Here is a 9,830-nt window from a genome sequence, read left to right as displayed (position 1 = left end):
CGTTGAGTTCAATCCCACTAATTTTGGCCAAATATTACAGAAATATCTTTTGACCAAATATCACACTGAAGTATGTTTCGAAAATAGCTTTCACTTGTGTACAATTTTATTTTTTCGTCACTGACACAGTTAAAAACGTACAGAAAAACAACTTCATCCCTAATTTTTTAATTTCATTTATTCCGAAATATTTTATAACTTAAATGACCAATTTAGCCCTCTTTATTACTCCTACCAACTGCACTCACCCCCTCTCTCTCTTAACAATCTGCCCAAGGGGGGCTGCTAGATGGGGCCTCGCCTTTTCCATTTCCCTTCTCTCTCTCCCCTCTAAAAAAAACAAGGTTTCATTTATATACATTTACAAATGTAATAATCTCATAGCAAGCTAATTCACGAATCAAAGATATATATTTTCAAGAAAAATTCTTATCACCCATGGTCCATCTTCTTCTTTTGATACCTTCACTTCATGATAAAATGGGTTTCTTACTAACCAAAAAAAAAAAAAAACAAAGAGTAGCTAGTACACCAGGTATCTATATACTCAATAAATCATATTTACATTATTCCTTAATTAATTGATGAAATTGATATCATTCATGATCATGGGCTCGATGTATAATACGTTACTAATTCAATAATTTAGTTTACTCTTTTTTTGATAAATATAATTTAATTTGTTTTACTTTGTTCTGTTCATGCCATATAAAATAATATTTCTTACTTGATTTAACTCAGATTTGTTAGTTCTTACTTGAATATTTTCAAGTGACTTTTTTTGTTCTCTGTTGATGATGTGGTATTCAAACATGAATTGCATCAGATAATGTTAACATTAAATAAATTTTATTTTTATTTTTAAATATATATATTTAAATATATATGTTAACAATTTTTTTAATTATAATATTCAACTTCATGTTTTTAAATTTAATTATAGATTTAAATTCAAATTTATTCATTTACTTAAATAATAATATTAACATTAAACGAAAATGCATGTGAATATTAAATATATTTTAAAATTAAATAAATTATATATAAATTTTAAGTATTATATATATATGTATAATATTAGAAAAAGTTCTCCAAATTAAATATATTATGTATTATGATGAAACATGTGGCTTTCTGTGCTTGTGCTTAATATATTATGTATTAGGATGAAGCATGTAGTTGTAAAAATATGAAATGTGCATGATGTGAAGCAGTATCACATATGGAACAATGAAGGGCAGAAATGACATTTTTATTATCAAATAACACTTCACTCTGTCAAACCAAAGTCAAACGGGAACAATATTTTTTTTTTACAATGTAAAAAGTAGTTTGATACATCTGCAAAGTAATTTTTGAGATGTGATCGAAAAACATTTGTAATATGAATAAAAATTATTTCAAAAAGATATTTCCGTATAATATTTGATCAAATTTAAGGAAATGTCAATGTAATTAATCCTAATTTTAAGCCCACAAACTACATTGGACTATCCCATTATGCCATCGACGCAATTTAGGTCACACACACGTTAGCCTATTGACATATATACATAATTCCTTAAAAAAAGAAAAAACAACCTGTGTGACATTAATTTGAGAAATAGTACAATCACAAGGGTTAACATGATGGTGCTAACTCCACTACTACCACATTCAAATGATACGGTACCAGAACTAAATCTTATATACTAAAACAATAAGGCAAAAATTAAAAGGGACCACATAATAAAGAAACACACCATGTGGTGCCAACACTAGGCTGCAACATTATTCACCATCTTGATTTGGAAATCTTGTGAAAAAAATAATAATAATAATTTGGAAATATTGAATAAATACCACAAAATTGAATTAAATTTATAATCACCAAAGTTAGAAACAAACAAGTGACATTTCAAATGTCCTCATGGACCTCGTCTACATATATTCTTGTATATATTCGAATTTTGTATGTACATAGTACTTGTACTTAATTAATTGCTTCCTCCATATATGCTTTATTATTTACACGTGTAAAATGATTCTTTAACGGGACTTCAGCCAAAGTCCCGGGTAGGACCATTTACATCGAGGAAGTCCTCGGCCCATGTAGCGTAGTCTTTTACAATATTGACCTCCTGATCACCACTTGGATAGAATTACATCACATAACATGCATTAGGATTCTTGTCACTGAACATTTGAGGCGGGTACAGAGGCGGATATGATGGTGGATAGTCCACAACATGAGTTGGGTATGGAAGCGGGTATGAGGGATATTTCATTACGTAAGTCGGGTACGGAGGCGGGTATGACGGTGGATAGTCCACAACATGAGTCCGGTATGGAGGCGGGTATGAGGGATATTTCATTACGTAAGTCGGATACGGAGACGGGTATGTTGATGGATAGTCCACAACATGAGTCGGGTGTGAGGTATATTCCATGACGTAACCCTGATTGATATAGCCTTGATTAAATTGGGGTACAAGATCGCCATAACCCTCATTAATGTAACCATGATTATATGCAGGTGCAGGTGCACCATAATAAGAGTACTGAGGGTGGTACCCATGGTACTCCATTTTGTTCACCTCAACCTTGGGCTCCTCCTTCTTGCTCGCATCATCACCACCACCACCGGCAGCCTTCGCCTCGCCTTCTTTCTTTGCACCCCCACCGTTTTTTTTCTCTTTTTTGTCACCACCGCCTTCTTTTTCCTTCTTGCCTTCTGCGATCACGGACTCTACACCTGATCCATGGTACCATTTAATCACCATTAATCACCACATATGAAGACGAGTGTGAATTATTTGTTAAAAAAAAAAAAAAAATGTAAAAAGACGTCTATTATGAAAAAACAATAATATTTGACCTGACAATTCTATCGTACATGACCAAGTTGCCACACTAGTGTTGTAGGTCAGAATTAATGATGCATTATTTCAAATTAAAATGTGACGGAGGAATTGACCTTAACTAAACCATTAAATTAACATTATAATAATGATAATTATTATTAATATCAATTAAATAAGATGATTACATATGCATGTAGCATAGTTGATTAAATTAAATAAAGGTTGGGAATTTTTACCTTTGATCTTCGATATGATTCGTTTTATTTTATCCGTGCATTTGGCACAATGCAACCGAATCTTCAGAGTGACCGTACTTGTGAGAGCCTATACAACCGCCACAAATAAATAAATAATTAATTAATAAAACAAAATTGGTTGAAAATTTCATAACTAAACTAAATTAATCTATAAGCATCAACTAACAAGTAATACAAATTTGTGGCTCAAATTAATACTACCTCTGTTCATTTTTAATTGCCTGTCTCATAAACTGTGACTCACGTAAGCGGATAATTAAAAAGGGACAGAGGGAGTACTATAGTAACAGAAAATATTACACAAAAATCATACTTCAGATTGGCTAACATGCGCTGTATGCGCCAGCGCAATTTAGACAGAATCCTGTCTGCAAACCCCACACGGCTCGGGCTCATATAGCGCATGTTAGCCATGAGCATGACAACAGACACACGGGCGCAAATTAGAAGGTTACCACTTTCGGGTTCTTATAGTCTGCCGGCTTCTTGTCGTCAGATTTTTTCTCCGTTTTTTCCTCGGGCTTCTTATCTCCACCGCCACCAGCAGCAGCGGCATCCTTTTTGGGCCGAGGAGAGACGATTTCCACCTTCCTTTTGGTCTTCTCTGCCACTCTATCTCTAAGTTTGGCCGGGTCCACCTTCCCCGTCACCGTCAGTTTCTTGCCCTCAATGTCCGCCTTCACCCTCTGAACACCTGAATTGATCCACCAAGCAAAATTTCAGAAAATTGAATTTATCAAAACTACTAGGAAATATTTGAGCATCAAATTCAGAAAAGCTTGTGAAAAATGGGATTGTCATTCTTCACATTTATAACTGAAAATCAGATTTAATTTCTTGATTGATAAAAATTTAGATGATCATTTATATATATATATATATAGTATACTGTGTCCTTGTGTATAAATTGATACAAATATATAAAAATTGTTACCCTCAAAATGACGAACTGATCATTTGATTTTCTTGGCACAGCCTTCACAATGCATGCCAATCTTCAAGACGACGGTGGTGCCGGCGTCGGCCTTCTTCTCTCCATCACGTTTTGGTGCATCTTTCTGGAACAGAAATAAAATTAAAGAAACATTTAGCGACTAATTGTACCTGAAATTGTGATGAAAATTTAATGAAATGTAAGAGTTGGGAAACTTGTGATCAGGGACTAACCTCACCCATTTGTGGTTGTTTGGAGTTTTATTAAGTATGGGTTTAGTGTTTGGTTTAGGTTGGAATGAAATGCAATGGTTTGGAGTAAGAAAACGGAGGCAGGGATGGGTGTCATACAGAGTGGGTTAGATGGGGGTTACGAGTCTAATGAGGACGACGATGATGATGGGACGCCGGCGGATTAGATTAACGGTTTCCTTTGTACGACGGCGTTGTTTTACTCCGGATAATCTTGTTTTTGACGGAATGACTGAATTACCCACTCACTACTTTGAAAAAATTAGCAAATCGAGATATCCATATTTATGTATTTCAAAGAACAAGTATCTGCAACTCACCCGTCCTTTCTCTCCCAAATTCAACTCACTTTTCCTTCCTTTACAATTATCTATTTCTTTCTCTATTTCTCTATTTATAAAGTTTTCAAATTTCATTTCCTACATGGATTCCAACTATAAAGAGTTACCAAATAAATCAGAACTCTAAAATAAAGTATTCCAAACAAAAAAAAAAACTAATTTTAATTTGAAACCACAAACTCAATTGACATCAACCTAAGCGAATTTTAATTTTAATTTTAATTTTAATTTATATATATATATTAATATACAATATATATATTTAATTATTTTAATTGTAAAAGCGTAGTTTATCTAATAATTGTCACGGTTCTAAATAAATAAATAATAAACTTTCCTCAATTATTAGTTTGGTAAAAAAATAATAATAATACTACTTCACTGCCATTCACAATTGGGGTGTTTTATCTATTCATTCCCACATGTAAATAAAAATAAAAAGAGTAATCTTTACTTATGTTGTATGCTACTGTACAAAATTAGCACTGCAACTTGGCATGTTGCAAAGGCAGTGGATGTTTAACCTGTGATATAAAACGTAGGGATGTTCATTTGGTCCCAAATCCGTGAAATCGATTTAATCTAAATTTAATTCCTGTGGATTGAGTTGATTTTTTAATCTCGTGGTTGGATCACAAATTAATAAATAATGAAGTCGTAATTTACAAACTATGAATTAGAAGAAAAAAAACTGGTCTGATCCGTTCAAATTTATAAACACTATATTTATTTGACAATCCCAATAGACTAATCATCCAAAAGGTGATGCCATGACATCCTTTGACAATCCCAATAGACTGATTAAATTGTGATGATAAAATATTATAATTTCAGGTAATAGAACATTCCCAAATTTTTCCTCAGCTAAACTAAGAGATGCCATTTTAGACATATCTTCATTAAACCAGTGGAAATTACCATTCAAAAACACTTCTGAAACGAACAGAATTAAGAAACGAAAATCTGAAATCCTGCTCCAGGATTTTGATTTTAGTGAATATAAACTCGTCGTAATAATTTCTTTATGGTGATAGTGAGCCTTAAGCATATTGTATATGATTACAAATAAAAGCTTGGTTATATTTGTAAATATGTTAGTATGGTTTCGGAATTTTGGTTTACAATGTCTTAGGTTCAAGTCTCGGTTTGAATTTGTTTCTCTAATTCTGCTGTACTCCATCCTTGATGATGTGGAATGAATTTTCTTCATACAATAGAAGATATAAATAAATGTATACGAACCCACAATAAACTGGCTATCACCAATTGCAAATAAAATTTCATTTTCGTCATTTGAGAAATCCAAAGGCATCAAGGTAACTGTAGAGTATGGGAGGACAAACTCGGTTCTAGGGAAGTCGACTCCTTTGTATTTAGTCCAAGACTCTCTCCAGCCGTATTCCTTCTTCACCCAAAAGGTGAAGTCATCAAAGCTAGCTTCTAATAGGAGATAAAGACATCCTTTGAAAATTCCAACCAATTCAGGAATTTCAATCCAACCAGGACGTAATGGAACATCTCCGAATTTTTCCTCATCTAAACTAAGAGAAACAATTGTACTCCCATCTTCATCGAACCAGTGGAATTTGCCATTCAAAAACACTGCTGAATTAAACACACATGAAAAAGGAAAATCTGAAACCCTTCCCCATGAATTTGATCTTGGTGAATATAAACTGATTTTTTTTTCACATAATGAGACTACTACAACCTTGTAGTCATCAAGGGATGTATCATAGCCAAGTCCAAAAGATGCAACATCAACAGAATTTTTAAATGGTGAGTCTGGCAATTTAAACACTTCTCCAGTTGACGGATTCACCAAGTATAACGTGTGGTAATCGGTAAAATGGCATAACACCAAGCCACGACAAGATCCGTCTATACTCATCATCCCTGCATTCTTATGATTACCATCATAATCATAATCATAACCATCACCATCATCATCATTATCATACATATGATCATAATTTAAGATGTGAATTCCATCAACGTCAATCCTAGTACTCCCTTGGTCTTCAACCATGCCACTGCAAGACGACACACAGAGACTTGGAGGAGGAAGATATCCCAGAAAGTTAAACGAATGTGTGAGGACGAGTTTAGAGTTGTTAGACCGTGTGAGGTGAAGCTTGATAAATTGAGAATCTGCGAACATGGTGAGCCAAGACTTGCATACACACTCAAATAGTACAATAGACTTCACTGGTAGTCTTGATAGTATTTCGACTGTGAGATCGTGCGGGAGGATTGGTGATAACTCTTCTCCCTTCTTCTCCCTCTTCGTCTTCCTACCTATACCTCCTTAACTAGCCAAGCCTAGCCTTCTTCAAAGAGAATGAATTTTACGTACACCCAAACACAGCTTCTGGATTCTCTTTTTTCCAATAAATAGTTTTTGGTACGTAAGATATCCTGATTTATGGTAACAATGTTACTACTATATTTCTTTCCAACTTCCTTATTCCTTTTAATACAAGGATTCTTTATGGTATTAGGATCAGGGGGTGTCCTCCTCCTTTTTTAACTTGAATTAGGTCTGAAATTTAGTGATTTTTTTATTTTAATTTTTTCACCTAAAACTCATGAATTGAGGGACAATTCACAATTGTTTTGATTGTTGTTAATACGGAGTAAATAAGGCTTTTTTTTTTTTTTTTTTGTGGTATGACAAGAACGTTAAGAGAAGGTGCAAAGGCTCCAAACTGAGCTTCCAAAGACAACATTGTGCAACCTACCACTTAGACCACGAAGGTATTAGAAGCAGTTAACCATAATATTTTCTTCTTTTTTCCGTTAAGTAATAAGTGAATAGGATATATATATATATATATATATATATATATATATATATATATATATATTATACATTGAAAGTACATATTGTTTTCGATCATTTTATATTTTTAGAATGATCGAAAACAACCATGTGTTATGTACCTCTTGTACGTTCTTGAGCATATTGCATATAACTACAAATAAAAGCTTAGTTTTAGATCGAGTTATAGTAATTAAATATGGTTAACATGGTCTTATTCTGCGCTCCACTTGATGATGTTTATGTTCACCAATAGTAATGAAAATTTTCACCATACAATAGAAGATATAAATAAATATATAAGCACGCAGAAATTAAAAACAGTTTGGTCGGTGTCCAAAATCCAAATGCTTGAAACATAAATTTATTTTACGGGCTGTAATGAACTAGAGGACGAATGTGAATTCAATACACAATGATACCCCTAAACAGTCACATATAAATACATTTTAACTAAGAAAAATATAGCTTATGAATTGATCTAAATGATTTTTTTTATAACAAAAAAAAAAAAAAATCTCAATATCGCTACATTATATAAATAGGATACACACATTTAAATTATATATTTAGGGTCCCATTAGAACCCACCCTAGACTACAAACTTAAAAATACTGTCGACGGCCCCACACCTCAGCACCAGTGCTTTGATATCGTTGCTAAAGCATATTGTAAGACTTGGGTGAAACAATGGTCTCCAAACAAGTTACTGCCTCATTCCATTGATCCCAAAATTGGGGGGAGTATGGTGAAACTGCGCGCACCTATGTGTTTTCTCTTTTAGATTGCACATGACAAGCTCTCTGCTACCAATTGCAAATAAATATTCTTCATTGTTTGAGAAATCCAAAGGCTTCATGGTACCACAAGAGATGCGAAACTCAAATTTAGTCCAAGACGCTCTCATGCCATATTCCTTCATCAACCAAAAAGCAAGGGGAGCCAGGATTGCAAAATAGAGGGGCTAAAAATAATTAAACCCGTGATTGCTTAGTGTATCAGCCATACTCTAAATACAGAATTTTCATGCATCAGTCATTCAATTAAACCCAAAAATTTACAACCTTCTAACACATTTACACTTTCAAACTCAAACGTATTTTCCCAATCAAGAATCCCCTAAAGTCTGCTTCATACAAATATTAAAACAAACACCTGCAATAATGCAAAATATATATGTCCCTTATCAACAAATTCACATTAGAGAAAAAGACCCATGTGCTCCGCCCCTTACTAATTATTAATCCATTATATAGTAAATTACCCAATTTAACAAGAAATCATCAAGTCATCAACACAACCCTTTTTTTATTTTTTTTACAAAAATAAAAATTAATATTTCACTGGATTAACAATAATAATCCTTGATATCCATTCACTTATATCTTGGTGTTTTACACACGAAGAGTTTAGGTATTCTTCCATAAACTAACAATGCGTTTGATTTATTGGGTTGGCCTTGTTATGTTTTATTATGGTTTATTTTGTGATTTGGCATGTTCATGGTTCGTGGACTTACTCATATTTAAGGCTTAGCCTTTATAAATTTTGTAACTCCTTTTATTTATAGAAATACTATGAATTGGACTGGACTGATAGGAAGAGGAAGAGTAATATATGAACTTATAGGAACAATAATACTAAATTTTCTTTTTTCAATTGGGCCTGAATTATAGCCCAAGTTAACCCATTACTGGGCAATCAAACCACTACTAAAGAGTAGTGCTAATATATTATCGGGTAATTTAAAAAGTCATTTTACTCATATCTTAATTGAACCAATGGAGATTTCCATTCAGAAATAACCCCCAGCTGTTGTACTCAATTAAGAAAGGAAAATATGAAATCCTTCTCCATGAATTTGATTTTGACTTCACGTGCAAAATATTTTACTTGAATCTAATCATACTACCCTTTTAATCACTTAATGACTAAACTACCCCTATTTAAGTCTAAAGTTTAACTCCATATTTTTTGGCGTGTTTCAGCGGTGGCCAAACGTGAGTCTAAACAAACAACCTCAACCAAACTTCAGAGATTACTTCAGTCCAATGCACTCCTTTTTTAGATGAAACAAAGACCAAATTGCTTTAGTGTGGTGACACCTCAAGCCCTCCTTGGCAAAACCCAGCTCAATCCGGCGACGTCTCAAGCAACGTCGACCCACCCCGACGAAATCCAATTCTATCTCGTGAGCCTCAAGGTTCTTTCTACATGAAACCACAACGGTGACGATGACCAAACCAGGTAGTAATGTGACTTGCATGCTTTATCCGACAATAAACCGGCGAGCTCCAGTGAATGACCAAACTAGCTCCACTACCGCCAAGCTTTACTAGTGAGCTCTCCTTGGCGAAACCCAACAAATTGCTTCAGTTCGGCG

This window comes from Cornus florida, unplaced genomic scaffold, assembly GCF_030987335.1.
Source record: "Cornus florida cultivar Cherokee Brave unplaced genomic scaffold, ASM3098733v1 CherokeeBrave_3.0.0_Hap2_Chr10, whole genome shotgun sequence".
In the NCBI taxonomy this organism is placed as follows: domain Eukaryota; kingdom Viridiplantae; phylum Streptophyta; class Magnoliopsida; order Cornales; family Cornaceae; genus Cornus; species Cornus florida.
This window is presented reverse-complemented; position numbering follows the sequence as displayed.